The sequence below is a fragment of the Ictidomys tridecemlineatus genome, chromosome 7 (assembly GCF_052094955.1).
Source record: "Ictidomys tridecemlineatus isolate mIctTri1 chromosome 7, mIctTri1.hap1, whole genome shotgun sequence".
NCBI lineage: Eukaryota > Metazoa > Chordata > Mammalia > Rodentia > Sciuridae > Ictidomys > Ictidomys tridecemlineatus.
The window spans coordinates 142,684,720-142,705,216 of record NC_135483.1 but is presented as its reverse complement, the minus strand read 5'-3'; the positions used below and the strand labels follow the sequence as shown (position 1 = coordinate 142,705,216).

The 20,497-nt window shown below is 38.5% G+C and overlaps 1 protein-coding gene and 1 long non-coding RNA gene across 8 annotated transcripts in view; one reads left to right on the top strand and one right to left on the bottom strand.

Moving 5' to 3' along the window:
- Window positions 1-10,220: 10,220 nt before the first annotated feature.
- LOC110598087 (uncharacterized) lies at window positions 10,221-18,438 on the bottom strand. 2 transcript variants are annotated; one of them, XR_013424151.1, is made up of 3 exons: window positions 18,049-18,438; window positions 16,342-17,106; window positions 10,221-15,244 (listed from the first exon to the last, which is right to left on the bottom strand). It is a non-coding gene; the product is annotated as an uncharacterized LOC110598087 (long non-coding RNA). The 2 variants fall into 2 exon arrangements; XR_013424150.1 differs by having other exon boundaries at window positions 16,342-18,438.
- The window catches only part of Gpr155 (G protein-coupled receptor 155), a 61,390-nt gene continuing 59,295 nt past the window's right edge, over window positions 18,403-20,497 (top strand). For 2 of the 6 annotated variants that reach the window (XM_078017625.1, XM_021725934.3), the window contains exon 1: window positions 18,403-18,957. The gene's annotated coding sequence lies outside the window, so the exon portion shown is untranslated. Of the gene's footprint in view, window positions 18,958-19,134; window positions 19,228-20,497 lie in introns of those variants that run through there. The other 4 variants (XM_040294491.2, XM_005324612.5, XM_005324611.5 and 1 more) reach the window with 3 other exon arrangements.

The following is a 20,497-nucleotide window of genomic DNA, read 5'->3' as shown; positions in this document are numbered from 1 at the left end:
TTCCTCTGGCTGAACATGGTGCAGAGTCACACCGGTTATATAATCACACATATATACAGGGTAATAATGTCTGTTTTATTCCACTGTCCTTCCCATCCCCAAACCCCCTCCCCTCCCCTCAGTCTCCTCTGCACTATCCAAAGTCCCTTCATTCCTGACCCCTTCCCCCATGAAGGATTAGCATCACTTATCAGAGAAAACATTCAACCTTTGGTTTTTTGGGTTTGGCTTATATCACTTAGCATGATATTCTCCAGCTTCATCCATTTACCTGCAAATGCCATATTTTCATTCTTCTTTAAGACTGAGTAATATTCTATTGTGTATCTGTATCACATTTTCTTTATCCATTCATCTGTTGAAGGGCATCTAGGTTGGTTCCACAATTTAGCTATTATGAATTGAGCTGCTATAAACATTGACATGGCTGCCTCACTGTCGAATGCTGACTTTAAGTCTTTGGGGTATAAACTGAGGAATGGGATAGCTGGGTCAAATAATGGTTTTATTCCAAGTTTTCTGAGGAATATCTATACTGATTTCCATAGTGGTTGCACCAATTTGCAATCCCATCAGCAACGTATGAGTGCACTTTTTTCTCATGGGAAAGTTTTAAATGTGCTAAAGCTATAAAGACAAAATATACATGGCATATAGTAAGGCTAACATGTACATTCATACTTTGAGCTCCTAAACACTTACCAATGACTGATGAAACATATAAAAGAGGAAATTTAAAAAATAAGTGGAGTCTTTTGGTTTCAGTTTTCACCTCTAAAAAGCTTGGAAATCACCACTCCATTCTAACAAGTAAAAGCTGAATAAATTGAAAAATCAAAACTCTTCTTAGATCCATCAGAGTAGAATTACAGGTAAACTGCTACTTCCCAAATTGGAGAGACAGACAAATGGATATAGAGACAACTTACTAGAGCAGAAAGGTTTGCAAGAGCTAGCATTTAGGTAGGAATATCTGAGCTTTAACTGACAAATCACTGGAGGCTAGGGGTGGACAAGACTAAGAGCTAAAGACTCCGTGCTTTTGTGAGTTTTTACCTCCAGGTGCTCACAGTAAATGTTGGAAAAATTCCCCTAGGGCTCTTGTGGGAGAAGAGAAAAGGTCCTATTTTGAATATGGCAGAACCCTCAATTGGTACCAAGGTCTGCTCTCAGGAAAAGCTAGTTTACCAGAACCTAATCTGCTGGAGTTTTACTAGCACTTAACTAACCTGGAAGAAGGGAAATACCCAAATCCAGCCTACTCTAGTCATTCCATCCCACCCAAGTGGGGTGAAAAAAAGCTGAGAAACACTTCTGAAGTTCATAGTTCAGAGGCATAGGCTCATGAAATAATGAGACTTAATCACAGGACCATGAGTGCCTCCTACCTACTTCCACCTTACCACACATTCCTAAAGGCCTACTTAGTCTATTCTTTTTACCCAATACATCATGTTTGGCTACCAATTAAAAAAAATTACAAGGCATACTAAAAGGCAAAATACACAGTTTGAAAGACAGAGAAAGCATCAGAACCAAATGTGGCAAGAACACTGACATTATCAAAGAGGGAATTTCAAATATCTACGACAAATATACTAAGAGCTCTGATTGGTTAGCAGGCAACATTGCAAGAACAGATGGGCAATGTAAGCAAAGATGGAGAGGTAGAAATCCTTAAAAATCAAAACATACTAGGGAATTTAAAAAGCAACAACACGCTATGTGCTGTGGCACACACCAGTAATCCCAGCAACTTGGGAGGCTGAGGCAGGGGCAGGAGGCTGGCCTCAGCAATTTAGCAAGCTCTTAAGCAACTTAATGAGACCCCATCTGAAAATAAAATGGGCTGGGGCTGTAGTTCAGCAGTTAAGTGCACCTTGGTTCAATCCCCAAATCCCCAGTGGAAAAAAACAAAAAGGAACAACACTGTTTTAGAAATGAAGAATGCCTTTGATAGACATAATGAACAACATGACTAAGGAAAGAAATCTCTAAAATTGAGGATATGAGGATATGTAAATAGAAACCTCTGAGACTTAAAGAGAACAAAGAATAAACAATGACAACAAAATATAACAGACTATCCAGAAACGATGGGACAATTTCAAAAGGTGTAAATACATATAATGGGAGTGCCAGAATTAGAAGAAAAGATGAAAAGAATAAAAGAATTATTTGAAGCAATAATGACTGAGAAATTCCTAAATTAAGATCAGCTACCAAACCACAGAACCAGGAAGCTCAGACCACACCAAACAGGATAAATATCCATCTAAATACACCTAAATATATCATTTTTATACTACAGAAAAATCAAAGATAAAGCCCTGAATAAGCTTGGGGGTGGGACGAGAGTGGGACAAGGGGAGGGAACCACCCTGTCAAAAGAAGAGCAAAGATAAGATACATATTACTCTCCCCAGAAGCTACACCAGCAAAATAAAACTGAGTGTTTAAAGTATTGAGAGAAAAAGACTACAATTTAGAAAAAAGACAACAATCTAGAATTCTGTGAAACTATCCTTAGAAAGTGAAAAAGAAATAAAGACTTTCTTGGATAAACAAAATCAGGAAATTTGTTGCCAGTAGATCAACTTGTAAAAAAAAAAAAAAAAATTAAAAGAAGTCCATCTACACCTAAAAAATAAATATTTAAAAAATTTTAAAAAAGAAATTAATATAGTTAGAAACTCAGATCTACCAACATAAATATTTATAAATATTTATTTTTAAATATTTATTTTTTTAGCTTTGTAGAACACAATATCCTTATTTTATTTTTATGTAGTGCTGAGGATCAAACCAATGCTTCACACATGCCAGGCGAGCACGCTACTACTTGAGCCATATCCCCAGCCACAATAAGGACATTTTTAAAGGAAGTAAAATAAAAACTTTTATTTTAAAAAAATTTTTCTTTTGAGATGGAGTCCCACTGTATTGCTCAGTGTGGCTTCGACTTCTGGACTCAAGCAATCCTTCTGCCTCAGCCTCCCAACTAGTGTTTTGGATGTGAGGTATCCCCCAAAAGCTCTTGTGTGAGACAATGCAAGAAGGTTCTAAGGAGTAATGATTGGGTGTAAGAGTCTTAATCAAATCAGTGATATAATCCCCTGCTAGGGATTAACTGAGTGGTAACTGAAGTGTTAGGGTGTGGCTGGAGGAAGTGGGAATTAGGCTGTGGCTTGGTGTATATATTTGTATCTGGAAAGTGAAGTCTATTTCCTGATCACGGTGATGTGAGCTGCTTCACTCAACCACACTCTTCCTCTGTGTTCAGCCTCACCTTGAGCCATGAGGAATGGAGCCAGCCTTCTATGAATTAAGATCTTTGAAACCGTGAGCCCTCAAATAAACTTTTCCTCCTCTATAGTTGTTCTGGTCAAATCCTTTGGTCACAGAAATGAAAAAGCTGACTAAAACATAGACTATTGGTGTGTGCTACCATGCACAGTTTTATTTTTCTTATTCTTAATTGACTTAGACAGCAAATAACATCACTAATGCATTTGATTATGTATAATTTATGTATATATCATATAAACATATGCTTATATATAAATGAAACAAATAACAGTCCATGATATAAGGGATAGAAGGGAGAAATTATTTTTCTATTGCACTTATACCATTTCATGGGTACCATAGTGTTATATAAAAGTAAGTTTGGATTAGTTGTTAATGAATATTGCAAACTCTTGGGCAACCACTTTAAAAAGTTTTTTAAAAGTATAACTTGAAGCCAGGAGTGTTGGTGCATACCTATTATTCCAGCTACTCAGGATGCTGAGGCAGAAGGATGGCAAATTGGAGCTAGTCTTAGTAACTTAGTGAGGCTTTGCCTCAAAATTAAAAATAAGAAGGACTGGGGATGTATCTCAGGGGTAAAGCACCACTGTGTTCAATTTCCAGTGCTTCCCCCCAAAAGTACAATGGATATACTAAAAAAAAAAAAAATTCAGAGAAAATAGAATCGTATAAAAAGGCTTGATTAAAACCACAAAAAACAAACAAACAAAAAAAGAATTAAAGGCAAAAACACAAACAAAAAACAAGGACAACAAATAGAAAACAGTAACAGATTATTGATATAGTTAGTAGATTTAATCCAACTATATCAATAATCTCTGAATATCAGTCTACCAATTAAAAGACAGTGTACCAATTAAAAAACAAAATTGTCAAAGTAGATCAAACAACAAGACCCAGGGAGCTGACTTTAAATGTAAATATACATATAATTTGAAAGTAACAATGAGGGAAAGATTTACCATTCTAACACTAATAAAAAGAAAGGGGAGTTGGGCATGGTGGCACAGTCCTGTAATCCCAACAGCTCAGGAGGCTGAAGCAGGAGGATGGCAAGTTCAAAGCCAGCCTCAGCAATTTAGCGAGACTCTGAGCAACTTAGCAAGACCTTGTTTCAAAATAAAAATAAAAGGGGGTGGGCTGGGGATGTGGCTTAGCGGTAGAGCACTCGCCTCGCTCGTGTGCAGGCCTAGTTCCATCCTCAGAACCACACAAAAATAAATAAATAAAATGAAGGTATTGTGTCCAAATACAACTAAAAAAAAATATTTAAAATAAAATAAATAAAAAGGGGTGGTGATGTCTCAGTGGTAAAGCACCCCCCCTCCCCCGGGGTTTAATCCCCAGTACCAAAAAAAGAAAAGGAAAAAAGAGGAAGTGGGTATAGCTATACTGGTTTCAGACAGAGCACTTCAAAGCAAGGAAAGCTATCAGGGATTAGAAAATGCATTCTCTAAGAAGACAGAATAATTTTTAATGGGCATGCCTCTAGCAACAAAGCATCAAAATACATGAGTCAAAAGCTGATAGAACTGCAAGGAGAAACAGATGAATCTTCTTTTATAGTTGGTGACTTCAACAACACGGTGTCAGAAATGGACAGATTTGACAGGCAGAAAATCAGTGGGATAAGAACAGCTTTCTAGGACTAGAAGTTCTGACCAGATGGAGGTCCCACTCTTCAGGCATGCTTTAGCAGCAAAGCTGCTCTCTCAGCACCTTGGCCATGGAATCCTCATCTTTCCCTGTTATTCCACTTTCCACACATTAGTTCAGGGCATCTCTATCAGAGGTCATGCCCAATCAGACCAGATCCTCCAGTGATAACTGACAATTGATCACAGTCTGTGCTATCTTCTCTGTTCTTTTTTTTTTTAATTTTAATTTGTTATATATGACAACAGAATGCATTACAATTCATATTACATACATAGAGCACAATTTTTCATATCTCTGGTGTACACAAAGTAGAGTCACATCCTTCGCGTCTTCATACATGCACTTAGGGTAATGATGACCATAACATTCCACCGACTTTCCTACCCCTATGTTCCCTCTCTTCCCTTCCCTTCCCCTTTTCCCCTTTGCCCTATCTAGAATTCATTTAATCCTCCCATCACCCCTCCAGCCCCAGCAGCATATTATAAATCAACATCCTTAAATCAGAGAAATCATTCGGTGTTCGATTTGGAGGGATTGGCTAATTTATTTCACTTAGCATTATATTCTCCAGCTCCATCCATTTACCTGCAAATGCCATGATTTTATTCTCTTTTAATGCTGAATAATATTCCATTGTGTATATATACCACATTTTTTTTATCCATTCATCCACTGAAGGGCATCAAGCTTGGCTCCACAGTTTAGCAATTGTGGATTATGCTGATATAAACATTGGTGTGGCTGTGTCCCTATAGTATGCTGTTTTTAAGTCCTGTGGGTATAGTCTGAGGAGTGGGATAGCTGAGTCCTTGATCCACTTTAAGTTGATTTTTGTGCATGGTGGGAGACAGGGGTTTAATTTCATTTTGTTGCATATGGATTTCCAATTTTCCCAGCACCATTTGTTAAAGAGGCTATCTTTTCTCCAATGTACATTTTTGGATAGGTAAAGAAGAACTCAAATTAGCACTATTTGCTGATGATATGATTCTATAACTAGAAAACCCAGAAAATTCCACCACAAAATTTCCAGAACTAGTAAATGAATTCAGCAAAGTAGCAGGATACAAAATCAACACCCATAAATCAAAGGCATTTCTGTATATCAGTGACAAATCCTCTGAAAGGGAAACTAGGAAAACTACCCCATTTACAATAGCATTAAAAAATAAAATAAAATACTTAGGAATAAACTTAACAAAAGAGGTGAAAGACCTCCACAATGAAAACTACAGAATGCTAAAGAAAGAAATTAAAGAAGATCCTAGAAGATGGAAAGATCTACCTTGTTCTTGGATAGGCAGAATTAATATTGTCAAAATGACCACACTACCAAAAGCACCATACAGATTTAATGCAATTCCAATCAAAATCCCAGTAACATTCCTCATAGAAATAGAAAAAGGAGTCATGAAATTCATCTGGAAAATAAGAGACCCAGAATAGCTAAAGCAAGTGCCATCACTATACTAGATCTTAAACTATACTACAGAGCAATAGTAACAAAAACAGCATGGTATTGACACCAAAACAGACTGGTAAACCAATGGTACAGAATAGAGAAAACAGAGACTAACCCACATAATTACAGTTATCTTCTTTGTTCTTATGAAACTTCCACATCCCCAGCACACACACAAACAGAACTGTGTCTCTCCCCATAAGACCAGGGTATCTTTATTCTTGAAACAAAGCCTTTGAGTGATTTCAGTATGCAGGGTACAAAGCTAAATAGTAGAGGACAAAAACAGGTTTATAATCTGCTCAGGAATACATGCACGAGGGAAAATTATCCTTTTACAGGATGGAATTTGTGAGTAATCTAGTTTGTTGTATTCTTACGAAAATATATGTGGTAGGCTAAATCATAGCACTCCAAAGATGTCCATGTTCTTATCTTCAGAATCTGTTACATTACACAACAAAAGGGACTTGGAAAAAAGTACTCAAAGAAAATTCCTGATAAAATTAAAGACCTTGAGATGGAGAGATTATTCTGAATTTTCCAGTTGGACCCAATTGTATAATCATTAAAAGCAGAAAACTTTTCTAGATTGTAGTCACAGGGAAATGAGATCATGGAAGAAAGGTCATGGGGAGGCAACATTGCTGGTTTTGAGAGTGCAGGAAGTGGATCACAAGCCAAGCAATGGGAGTAGCCTCTAGAACCTAGGAAATAATTTTTCTTTAGAGCCTCCTGAAGAAACTGGCTCTACTGATGCCTTGACTTTAACCCAGTGGAACAGATTTTGGACTTCTGACCTGCAGAACTGCAAAATAATAACTGTGTATGGTTTTAAGTCATTAAGTTCATTATAATTTATTATATCAACAATTGAAAACAAATATGCATAATATGCATGTTTTCCCAGATAGTGTATTCAGTGGTTCTGAAGAGTACACAGAACCTAACACCAAGTTCCTCTTAGGAGGAAGATCATGTAGGGAGCCTCAGTGAAAACCTTTCTGCTAGAATTGGGGTATTTTCTGGGAGGCAGAAGAACAATTTACCTGGGTCACAGGCACATGTTGGCTCTAGCACAAGATACATAAAGCTACTGAGGCTGTCCCCATGGTGTGAAGGTGCCACTGCTCATTGATCTAGTCTGAATACCCAGTACAGAAATGCAAACTGTAAATGACTGGAATGTCTCATGGGGCTTGCAAAGAAGCTATCCCTTAGGGATGCAGGGGAGGCTGATAGGGACAGAGAAGGAACACCGAGAGTGGCAATAGCCCACCTAAGACTTTGAAGAAAGCAGAAGAGAATTCCAGACCTACAATTCATGAATTGTAGCTAAGCTTATGAGGCTTCTGTGATGGCCAGGGCTCTGCTACTGCAAGAACTCTGGTGACAGATGAGATCCATACACACTGAGAGGCACAAAATTGCCTCCATGTAGAATGCTAACCACTGGAGGTCATAGCACAGCATAGATGACAGCCAATGATTTGAGGGGTGGGGGACTAAGATATCAGAGCCTCAGATTCCTGGGCTGTTAAGGGGTATTGAACATGGAAGTGGTAGAAATGTGACAGTGTCAGTCCATGCCTTTTTACTGAGGAAGCTGACTTGCGGGGTACGGGGCGGAGCGGGGGGGGGGGGGAGAGGGGAGTACACAGAGTAGTGAGAAAGAAAAGTGCCATCACCTAGCCAGCCAAGGCAGCCGGTTCAACCCCCTCATTCACCCTCACACCCAGAGACCCACCCTAACCTGCTCAGAGTTTCAGTAACAGCAGTGATACTTGTTCTAGTGAACAGTGGGGAACGCTGCTGCCTGGGAGGAGAGGAATCTTCCCTTGGGCCCACCCAAATATTGGAGTTACCTGGTAAGAGGAAAACAGGTCTTTCCACAAAGGGTGTGGCTACTTAGCCCAATGCAGCCTCATACAAGCTACAGCTTTGAAAACAGATAATTCCATGTCCATGGAGATGCCGCCTTTGCTAGGATGATTTTCAATCTTATCCTATGAGTAAGTGGAAAGTATCATCAAGATTTGGTTATGCTAATATAAACCATAGTTTCAGAAGGTAACAGCTGGCCAGTTACGGTTGAGAAAGCTTATGCTCATCTTGAGAGAGTATGGAGGATTCTGCATGGAAGCCCTCTGATTCTGATGGGACACAGCACAGTACACAAGTAAGCAACTGGGTACCTAAGGCAATCCTGGGAGCATGTAGAAGACAGTAGGGGATAAATATTCACAACGCAGTGCAAGAGCAGGAGCTGGAAATCAACAACCAACTCTAGGGAAATGGTGGGTGTGAGTGTCAAAGCAGGAAAACAACTCTTCCTAATCATCTGTGAGAACATCTTCTAGAAATTGTTCAAATATTGCTTTCTTTGAAATGATCGTTTTTTAATTTGACCTCACATGGAGCTGTGAAGTGACTTTTGCTCAAGGGCATCTTCAAGGCCTTGACAGACATTACTATATGATAAGCATATCCCAGTTAGACATTAAACAAACATATGATATGCCTACCTACAGTGGGAGTGATAACTAGCCCTTAGGCCACGTGTGCTATAGGCCTTATCTCTTCAGTATGGAAAAATTTATATTTTTAGCTAATCCCACTGTGCTATCTTCTCTGAATACATTTTATAGATGTTTACATCTCTTTGTACATTCTAATTTTATTCGATTTTACATTAAGGGTTTTTTATCTAGATTATAGCAGAAACTACAAAAGCATTTTTCTCTGTGTTGGGCAGGAACTTTCTACATTTTTGAGTGTATGTAGAGTGGGGTTCTAATAACAAATGGAAATTTGAAAGATGGTACCAAGAATAACAATTTTAAAAGTCATTTAACTCTTAGAAGAAAATGTAGGTGAATATCATTATCACCTTGATGCAGGGAGGAATTTTTTTACTCTAATTTGTTATATATGACAGCAGAATGCATTACAATTCATATTACACATATAGAGCACAACTTCTCATATCTCTGGTTGTATACAAAGTATATTCATATCATTCGTGTCTTCATACACGTACTTGGGGTTATGATGTCTATCACATCCCACCATCTTTTCTAGCCCCATGCCCCCTTCTTTACTCTCCCCTCCCTTTCCCCTTTCTAGAGTTCATCTAATCCTCCCATGCTCCCCCTCCCAACCCCACTATGAATTAGCTTCCTTATATCAGAGAAAACATTCAGCATTTGGTTTTGGGGGATTGGCTAATTTCACTTAGCATTGTATTCCCCAACTCCATCCATTTACCTGAAAATGCCATGATTTTACTCTCTTTTATTGCTGAGTAATAGTCTATTGTGTATATATACCACATTTTCTTTATCCATTCATCTGCTGAAGGGCATCTAGGTTGGTTTCACAGTTTAGCTATTGTGAATTATGCTGCTATAAACATTTAGTATGCTGTTTTTAAGTCCTTTGGGTATAGAGTGAGGAGTGGGATTGCTGGGTCAAATAGAGGTTCCATTCCCAGTTTTCCAAGAATTCTCCATACTGCTTTCATTTTGGCTGTACCAATTTGTAGTCCCACCAGCAGTGTATGACTGTGCCTTTTTCCCCACATCCTTGATGCAGGGAAGAATTTTTTAAATAAGATGCCACATGCACAAAAATTAAAGAAAAGATTATTTAAAAGCTATATTTTATAAATAGAATCTCAGGAAAAATGGGAGGAATTTTGATTGTTTCTCAAAAACTTTAGTTTTAAGAGATGGTGAAATGACTGCACTGATATTCTGTTACATGATTCATAATATGCTCAACGTAGTGACAGAAAACTAGTTCTCCCTTGATGTGAACTTTGTGCCTGGGATTTGAAAAATGGCACTATAGTGAAGATGTGGTATATATCCACAAGACATAAAGAGAGTGGTTTGTTGTGCTTTGTTTTGCTCTTCTCCACAAAGGACAAACCAAACAAATGGAAAAAGTTACCGAAATGGTTTTCTGAAGGAAGATGCCAGATTCAATGTGACTTTTTTCCTTTAATGAGAATACATTTCTCCCCAGAGAGTACTAAGACTCTAGTAAAACTTTCTGTGCTCATCTCATACAAATACTACTTGCTTTTAAGATTTATTTCTACTTTTCAGTTTGTTACCTAGATAAGAAGCTCTTGACCAAGAATTTATATTAGAAACATCTGAGAATATGAAAAAATAAAATACAGACCATGGACCCAACTGCAGTGATGTTGATTTAGAAAGTCTGCATGGGGTTCTGGCATCTATATTTTTAAACATTATATTCCCCAAAAGAGGCTGAAGCAGGAGGATTGTAAGTTTGAGAATAGCTTGGGCAACTTAGTATACCCTGTTAAAAATAGAAAGGGCCGAAGAAGTAGCCAAGTGGTACACTTAGCACCTGCCTAGCAAGCGTGAGACCCTGGGTTCAACCAGTAATACACACACACACACACACACACACACACACACACACACACACACACAAACATGTTTTCCCCAGATGATTCTAGTTGAAAACTGTTGTGACAGACCTTTGGATTCCTGACTGTGATTAAGAATATTGCTTAAATCCTCAATCTTTATGACTGCTCTTCACCCCATGTTCTTCCATGTTCTTCCCATTTTGGCCTTCCGAGGCTCTTGTCCAGTAGCCACACATGCAAGTCATACTGAACAAATAATGTGTAGAACAAGCAGTAGCCTGGTAGCACCAAATCACTAGCATGTAATAACAAGATGAGATCACTAAAAAGATGAGAAAATGCTGAGAAAGTATAAGAACGATAGAGTGCCTGGAAGCACATTAAGACTGAGGCCTGAAGAAAAAAGAACAGAACAGCTATCATTCTGTTGGGAGGAAAGGTCTAAACTCTAACCCCCTGTTGTTTTGGGAAACATTCCTCATATAATATAATCCCTGCCCCTGCTGTCTCTTTACAGGAGTTTTCCATTGGTCACCTATCCTCAGTGGATTGTTGCAACACTGCTCTTATTTCCAAGAGCTGGGGAGACAAATTTCCCTTCTTCACTTACTTTGCAGTTATGTTCACTAATGTTCTACATCATTTGAAATGAAGGCTTTCTCCTCTCCAACTTTTGTATACAAGCTAACTTCCACATAACAGAGGTCACACTCGTTCCCTGCTTACCACCTTCCATAGTAAGGAAAGGATTTTGGACAAACATAATTCTCTAATTTTTAACACTTGCAGCTGGATGGGTGAAATTCCAATGGTTGAGAAGAGATTCGGAGAGAGGGTCTTCTCAATTTTATTGGGGTCTTTGTATGTAGTTCAAAGATTTCTTAAAATGTTCCTATTGCCCTCAGGGATGATCTAATTTTGTCACTAAAACAAACAAATCAATTCACTATGGTAAATATTGGGAGTGATTTTTTTTTTTTCCCCCGTTGAGGATTGAACCCAGGGCTCTACCATTGAACCTTAGCCCCAGCCTTGGGCTTCAACTTTTTATACTAGACCTAGGTGGGTTAAAAAAAAAAAAAAAAAAAAGGAAAATTGTTGATCAGTTATTGAGGCAACATATGAAATGAATTTTTTAAAGTGTTTTCTAGGAATTTAACCAAATTTTAACATCACCATAAATATCTCCATAATGAATGCATATAATAAACCTATGTGGGAGGGCTTGGGATAGGCCTTTAGGACTAATAATAAGCCAGACTTGAGGATATAGTTAACCAGGCTACAACTAGCTATATAGTACAGAAACCTCAATTAACACTCCATGAGAAACTCACTTTTATCCACTTTATTCTCCAACAATAATGACTGTCAAACTAGTGACTAGGCCTCTTTGTGACAAGGTCTGGGTAATTTTCTTGCAGCTCAGCAGCTGTAAATTTTCTTTCTAGTTTCAATGTTTTGGAAAGGGTTAGGGAAAGCATGCATAAGAGAGTAAAGGAAATATACATAACCTTTGGACTTATAGAGACATTTAAATATTTGTACAATTAATTATAGAAACACTTTTTCATATTTAGTCTATATTACAACCAGTGATGATTCCTCAACATTTATTCTGTTTCAACTACTGATCTGGTTCCTCTGTTGCCACACAGATAATTGAGTTCTGATTCTTCTTTTCCATCAGTTACTTTTACCAAAAGTGAAAGAAACAGGCCAAGAAAGAGCAGGTGTTTCCGTTTTTTAAGTGATTCTCTACAGAAAACTTCACAAACCTTTTTGGCTTGTATTCCAAAAGTTAGGAAGTCAACAAGTGCCTACTATATGACAAGCACTATTTAGGCACTTAGAATACTATGGAAATCAACAGATAGAGGACCTCCCCCTTCAAGGAGGGAAGAAGACTGGAACCCTTGAAATATATACTCTACAAAAAGAATGCTTCTGAGGTACTGGGCTTAATTGTTGGACTGCGCTTGTGAGAGCTTTCTTTTCTCTCCCTCTTAGCTAACTATTCATTCACCAGCTCTACGCATATTCTAACTAGAAGTGGCTAAAAGCCTACTTATTCCAAATCAACGTTAAAATCTGAGGTTTTCTCCACTTCCTCTTTCTAATGTACAAAATTGGTTATTTTAAGTATTTCATTTTTTTTCTTTTTCTTTTTTTGGCGCTGGGGATTGAACCCAGAGGTGCTTTACTACTGAACTACGCCTCGCCCTTCTTATTTTTTGAGACAGGGTTACTAAGTTGCCTAGGGCCTCATTAAGTTGCTGGGACTGGTTTTGATTTTGCAGTCCTCTTACTTCAGCCTCCCAAGGGGCTGGGATTACAGGCCTGCACCATCACGTCCAGCAATATTTCATTTTAGACACTATTCACATTAGAAAATGCTCTGCAGTTACAAGGTCACTTCACTAAAGAATGCTTATTAAATTTGTCAGTGAGCCCACTTTTTCATGAACAAGCTAGAAGAAACAAGTGTATTTTTTGTCTTTCATTTCCTATTTCAGATCTCTGACCTTAAAAAAAAAATGTGGTATTAAGAAACTAAGTCTTGAAAGAGACTGGCTGAGCCCCCAAACTTACCATGCTTCTATTGAATAGTTTCTACTCTTTGTCTTATCTAAGTAACTGAATTAGCTTATAATTTAATCACATAATTCTGTTTTGTTTCTCTTCTTAATGTCTTAAGTGCTGGCCCAGTTAAAAGCCTCTGCTTATTTACCCATATTCAAACATTACCTAAGTCCATAAAAAGATCAAAGTCAGAAGCAGTGGCACATTCCCATAATCCTAGCTACTCCAGAGGCTGAGGCAGGAGGGTTACAAATTCAAAGCCTGCATCAACAATTAAGTGAGACCCTGTCTTGAAATAAAAATTAAAAGAGCTGGGATGTAGCTCAGTGGTAGTGTTCCTGGATTCAATGGCCAGTACTACAAAACAACATCAAAAACATAACAGGCCAGGAACAGTGGCACACACCTGTTAATCCCAGCAGCTTGGGAGGCTGAGACAGGAGGATCACAAGTTCAAAGCCAGCTTCAGTAACAGTGAGGTGCTAAGCAACTCAGTGAAACCCTATCTCTAAATAAAATACAAAAATAGGGTTGGGTATATGGCTCAATGGTTGAGTGCCCCTAAGATTAATCCACGGTGCAAAAAATAATAATTATAATAATGAGGTGAGATGGTTAGGCTCCACTTTCTTTCATTGCTTTTGTGAGAATATTTCAGTAATAAAATTGAAAGGAAAGAAAAAACTAGTAGGCATTTCTTCAAACACACATATTATTACAAATATTAAGTTAAAAGAAAATTTTCAGGGTGTTACCCTGACAGATGAGAAACTAAATTATTAAATTAAAGCATTTATAATAACAAAAAGAAGTCAGAAATTTGGAAGAATATTTAAATAAGGCTATAAACAAAAAGCACAAGTGAAAGCTAGGAAAAAATAAGAAATCCACTTATTGTAAAAGAGCTATATCTCCATTGCTTATATCAAATAGCTCCCACTAAATAGAAGTACACTTCAACTTCCTAGATATCTAGTGGAAATCAGTTTTATTCAATCATTCAAAAACATTTCTGAATGTCTATCATATGTCAGAGAAAGCACTAGTCTAAGTGCTAAGGGTACAAAAATTAACAAACACAAAGCCTTTGTATAATATAAGTCTATGTACTTCACTGTATCAGTGCTCTTAAATTGTTCTGTTTTATGAGTGAATTTAGTTTACCTACCTGTTTTAGTACTTGGTAGTGATTTAGAAGAATTTTTATTAAGTATTGTTTAACATTTCCATATAACCAAAATATATCCTTTATGACTTACTTTAGACTTTTTCCTGATAAAATCAATACACATTTTTGATAGAAATTTTGAGAACTTTTCTACACAGAAAAAAAATCATATGTACTCTTGTCATACAGAGATAATCACTGTAGGTATTTTCTTTTAGAATTTTTTCCATGAATTTGATTTCAGGTAACAGAAAATTCAACTCAAACTTGTTTAAATAATGAAAATAAAAAATGACTGGTTCACACAAACGAAAGATCCCCAGGTAAACTTGTGAGGCTACTTCACATGTATAGTGTGTCATCAAGTTCCCTATTAGTTCCTTCTCTCTGTTGTGCCAAACTTGGTATCTGCATCATTTTAAGGATGATTTCTTTCACGGTCCCAAGAAGGCTTCCTCTTGTCCAGCAAAAAAGAACATCAATATTTTCTGCAAAAGTCTTAAGTCATTATGTTGAAGTACATTAGGGTAAATGCCCACTCTGACTTAAATCACTAAGTTCAAAAGCATGCCATGTACTGATTGGATAGGCAAGGTTACATTACCACTTAAGGTGGAAGGATGTCAACTTCTTTGGAACATATGGATACCTAGAGAAAAATGATACTGTTGTAAGGAGGAGGAGAGTTTTCCAGAAACTTAATATTTCAGGATGAAATTGACCAAAAGTATACTGTTACATTGTGTACATGTACAAATAAATAACAATGAGTTCCACTAATTTGTGTAAATATAATAGTCCAATAAAAAGTTAAAAACAGGCAAACACACAAAAAGCTGTTGTAAAAGAAACTTACATCATATTAGATATATTCAAACAACACATTTTAAGACATTCTTTTACATTTCTATTCTTCAATTACACTTAATTGCCACTTTTTCATGGAAGATCATCCTCAAATTTTCATTAGGTAGGGCTGGGGTTATGGCTCAGCAGTAGAACACTCAACTAGCATGTGCAAGGCGCTGGATTCCATCCTCAGCACCACATAAAAATAAATAAATAAAATAAAGATATTGTGTCCAACTACAACTAAAAGTATATTTAAAATTTTTTTTCGTTAGGTAATACTTAATTTTCACCATTTCATTAGAAATGCTGAAAATATCTATGGGTTAAAATGTTAATATTATTAAAGGAAAAAGGTACTAAAATCTCATATGTATTATAATTCCATTTTCCTTAAATAAGCTGCATGTGCACAGAAAGTGATATAATATCATTTATAATATTAACAGGTTATTTATAGGTATGATTTCACTTCTTTCATTACATTCTGTATTATCTGAATATTTTATGATGGTTATTTACACTTTAAAAATCAGAGAAAAATCAGAACTACTTCATTTTGGAAAAAGCAAAATTTTATCAGGAATCTATATGCACATCACATTGTCTCAACATATACCTACATGACACTTATAATTGAGTCAAAACACTTGTTTTATTTCTCCTCTCAATCAGCTGGAGTTGAGGCAACGGCTTCAATGGCTACAAATAACTTATTTGTAAGTAGTGGAAGTTAAGATAAATTTATAGTTTTTATTCATTGGTCTGCATAACTTTGAGCTTTTCTTCACTCAATTAACATTATAATTAATAGAGATCTGCATTACACAGAATGATTAGTAGATTTGATAATGAAATCAAATGATTTTCTTATGGCATTCACCACTAATTGCTTACATAAACATGACTTTTCACTGAAGTCTGTCATCTTTTCTTCACTTTGTTCCTACAGTTTCCCTCCACAAGATATTGTTCTTGGAAAACTCAATCAGTCCACACAGATGTCTCTTCAAACCACATCTTTAGTGCTGTTCTATCTCTTGAGCTTCTCTTTTTTCTCTCTGGGTATCTACCAGAAATGTTTATGCACATATGCCAATGCCTTCATAAGTAGTTAGCTCACAAGACAGTGAGGTCTTTCATTCTAATTCTCACCCCTAGCCAGTTGGGTGTTCTAATCCCATAAGGCCTCAGATGGAGCAAATAACTTCGTCAAGAAAAAAGACGACACAAGATTGCTTCCCAAAGTTTTAGATTTTAGGTCTAAAATCAAATTCACCCTCCTTGTAACTGTTTTAGGAATATTTCTTCCTTTCATCTTCAGATAAAAGAATTACAGAAAACAATGGATTTTAAAACTGGAAGAGATATTAAAAGCTCACTACACCAATATCTTCTCTTCATTGCAATACATGAGGAAATACATAGTTTAATTAACGCCTTCTTCTTTGTTAGCCCTATTAGTCACATCAATTCTCATTTTAGAATATTTCTTAAGCCAATTCCATTCTTTTCACTGTCATCATCCTAGAGTAGGCCTTCATTTCCTTATGTCTTGGGTTTTCCCCAAATCACCATACTGCTTTTCTCGCCTTCAGTCTTTCAACTAATCCTGGGAAAGCTTCCAGATCACACATCCAAAAGTAGTGTGATCATATGTTTCTGTGGGGGAAAAATTTGATGGTTTCACTGTGGTCAAAGAATGAAATTCAAATTCTAAGGCTAATCTAAGGAACCTCCTACAGGTTGATGCTAACTTTCTAGGCCTATCTTCTTAGTAGTCCCCTAATATTCAAAGCTTAGTAAGTATTTATTTAATTGAATTAATCTCCAAACTTTCTAAATAGAGATAACTGTGGTATTAAGAAGATTTTTTAATTTTAAGTAGCCAGGTTCAAGGGAAACATAAAAAGCTGTTAAAATGAAAAACACAACGAACAAAGAAGTGTAAGAAAGCAGGAGCAGGATGCATGCCTTTTCTATAGTTTCAATTCTGTTCATTTTCTCTAAGTTTCATACCCTTTAACCTATGCTTAACTTACTGAGTCATTTCTCGGAACCCACATAGTTTTATATCTTTACACTGAAACTGCAGAGATGACAGGATGACAAGAATGTCCTTAAGTTGCCAGACAGAACAGTTTTTAAAAATGCAAAGATTTAAAAAAAAATGCTGTGGAGATATTAAGGGGGATCAGGTTATAAATATTTTAAAATATGAAATAATTTTGATTCTCATGGCATTAGCCAAGTACTGGGCTTCTTTAGTTTTCAAAATGGCACACTGTATCTGAGGACCTTGACTTCAGGCTCAGAGGTTAGCCTCCGGATACAGGCAGATTCTTCTCAGTATATTGCCTTTCTGTTTCCCCCAAATTAGAAATACAAGCAGTTACTAATAAGGCCCTTATTCTAAATCAAACACAATGCTAAAGCTTTACACTTTAATCTGATTTCGAAGGTCAAGGTCACACTTCCTTAGGAAAGATGGGAGGCAGGATTCGACACTGATCTGAGTCTCAGTCCTTGCTTTTATATTCTGTGCTATGCAAAGACTACACTAACCAAGAGGGGAACTAGCAGATCTCAATACACGAGACTGACGTTAGCCAGAAAGACGAGAGAGCTCCGCACTCGACCAGAGGAGAGAGACCAGCAACCCCTGGAAATCCCCCGCGGCGACCGCCATCTTCTAGGGGCCGGGCCGGAAGTCGCGCGGCTGCAGGCTGCGGTGGCCGGGCGGGCCCTAGCGCGGGGGCGGTGTGGCCCTGAAGCTGGAGACTGGGGCGGGGCCTGAAGCGGGGGCGGGCCGTGCGGTTAGTCTAGGGACCCGGGGCGGGCCTGAGGAAGGGGCGGGGGCTGTGAGACTGGAGGCTGGGGCGGGCCTGCAGGCGAGGCGCGCGCCAGGTTGCTCCAAGCTGGAGGCCGGGGGCGGGGGCTGAAGGCGGGACGGGGGCGGGGCCAAAAGCCGGCACCGGGAGGGGCCGACCCGGCCGCCGTGGTTTACCCCACCTCACTTTCTCGGAACGTGCGGCCGCACTCTGCGGAGGAGGGCTGGGGGCGGGAGATGACGGTGATTTCCTCGCTGCTTGGCCCTCGGCAAGCACCGACTCCCTTCTCGCGGCCGCAGGGCTGCAGACGTAGCAGGTGAGCTAGGGCCCCTGGGCGCGGACCCGCCTAGCCCTGACTCTGCCTAGCGGGCACCCGATGCTCCCGCCCCCGCCCTTCGGGGCTGGGCTGGTGGACAGCGCCCGGCCCTCCCCCTGCGCTCGGGCCCCGCGGCCAGCTGCCTGCGTCTGCTCGCCTCTGCCTCTCAGCGCCTGCCTTTGGCCCGTGTGGGACCACCTGGGAAGGCTTGCGCAGGAAGGGCGGCTTGTTCCCTCCCGTGGCAGAACTACCATTCCCAGTGTGGACAGCGCCTCACTGCACGTGTATCCACCCTGTCATTCTCCGACTCTTCCTTTTATCCCGCGGGTGGCCACAGTATCTGCCCTCCTGAAAGCATCTGCTCAGGTACCTAGAGCATTTTAGTTAACCATGACCTTGTGACTTCCATGCCCTGCAAAGTTGAGCGACCACCTTTTTCTTACCCGTTTGCCTTTTCCATTTCCACTGCTTTCCCAGGCGTTGGGTGGCAACTGCCCTCTGGACAGTATTTAGTTAGGGACTCTCCGCACTCCTTATCTGGAAGGGCTAAAGTCTGTCCCTGAAGATAAAGGAAGATGGCAAAGCTCAGCGCTCCCCACCATAGGTTCCCTAGGGAGGACATTTGGTCCCCAGCAAGTAGGTGGGAGTGGATGAATGGTATGACTGTTCGTATTGTAGAATTCTTTAGTAGTTTCTCACTGTATTGGGCTTTTCCCATGGGATAAAGGATGTCCGTGTTTGAGAAATAGCCTAAGAGTTTACAGCTTTCTCTTTGATGTTAACACACATCGTTTTCACTTAATAATTATTTGCAATTTATGTGGTTTGCAGAAGTTATTCTAAGTCAAATATGAAGGGGCCAGACACAGTTTGTATACATAATTTCTCCAGTACCTGGTCCGGTGAACCGTCTTGTACCGTGACAGGTCAACTTGTTTGTTCTGTAACAAGCCTTATTTTTATAGATGAAAAGACTGGGTGTAATTTTTAAAAACTTCCCTTGCTATGGTTTCTGTTCATTTTTAAAATATGCTTTCGGAAGCATATTTTCTTCACGTTTAAAATAGATTTAAGATGAGCCAGGAGTGGTGGCACAAGCCTGTAATCTCTCTGCTACACGACAGGCTGAGGCAGGAAGATTACAAGTTTAAGGCCAGCGATTTAGAGAAACCCTGTCTCAAAATAAGAAATAAAAAGGACTGGGATGTAACTCAGTGGTGGAGCAATCCTAGGTTCAATCCCTAGCACCTCTAAAAGAAAAAAAAAAAAAGATTAGGATGGATAAAACTTTTTAAATCCTTTTGATTGTTTTGAGTTTCCCCTCAGCAGGTGTTGCTTTTATAATACTGGAAAACATTAAAAGAAACCTCATAGGAAGGAAGAAGTTACTTTTCAAAGTTTTTCTTTTAATTTTCAATTAATTGAAAGTTAACTCTGGACATTGCTACAATTTTTTGACCATCACAGAGAAAAATGAAGAGCTCCCTTTACTGTTAGCAGCTATTTAAGATCAAACTAAATTAAATTCAACCTCCCTTAATTTGATTATAAAACATGACATATGCTATCCTCTAGTTTAGTTGGAGGATCTTTAATACCTAGTATGTTTGGAGAACCAGGAATACATTTTATTAACTTTGTTACCATTCTTATTAGGACTATAGCTTCTAATAGCAATTGCTACCATTTCTTAAAGGCCTACTTTGTGATAAGCTGTGCATAAAATAGCCCATCTACCCAATATCCCTCTGAGAGGGTTTTTACTGTCATTTTACAGTTGAGGAAACTGAAATTCAGGGAGGTAGAGTCACTGACCCAAGGTGTTGATAAGTGTTATGGTCCAGAATCTGTTAGATTCTTTTCACTGAACTACTGTTAGTTACAATTGTTTTCAAAAAATATTGGA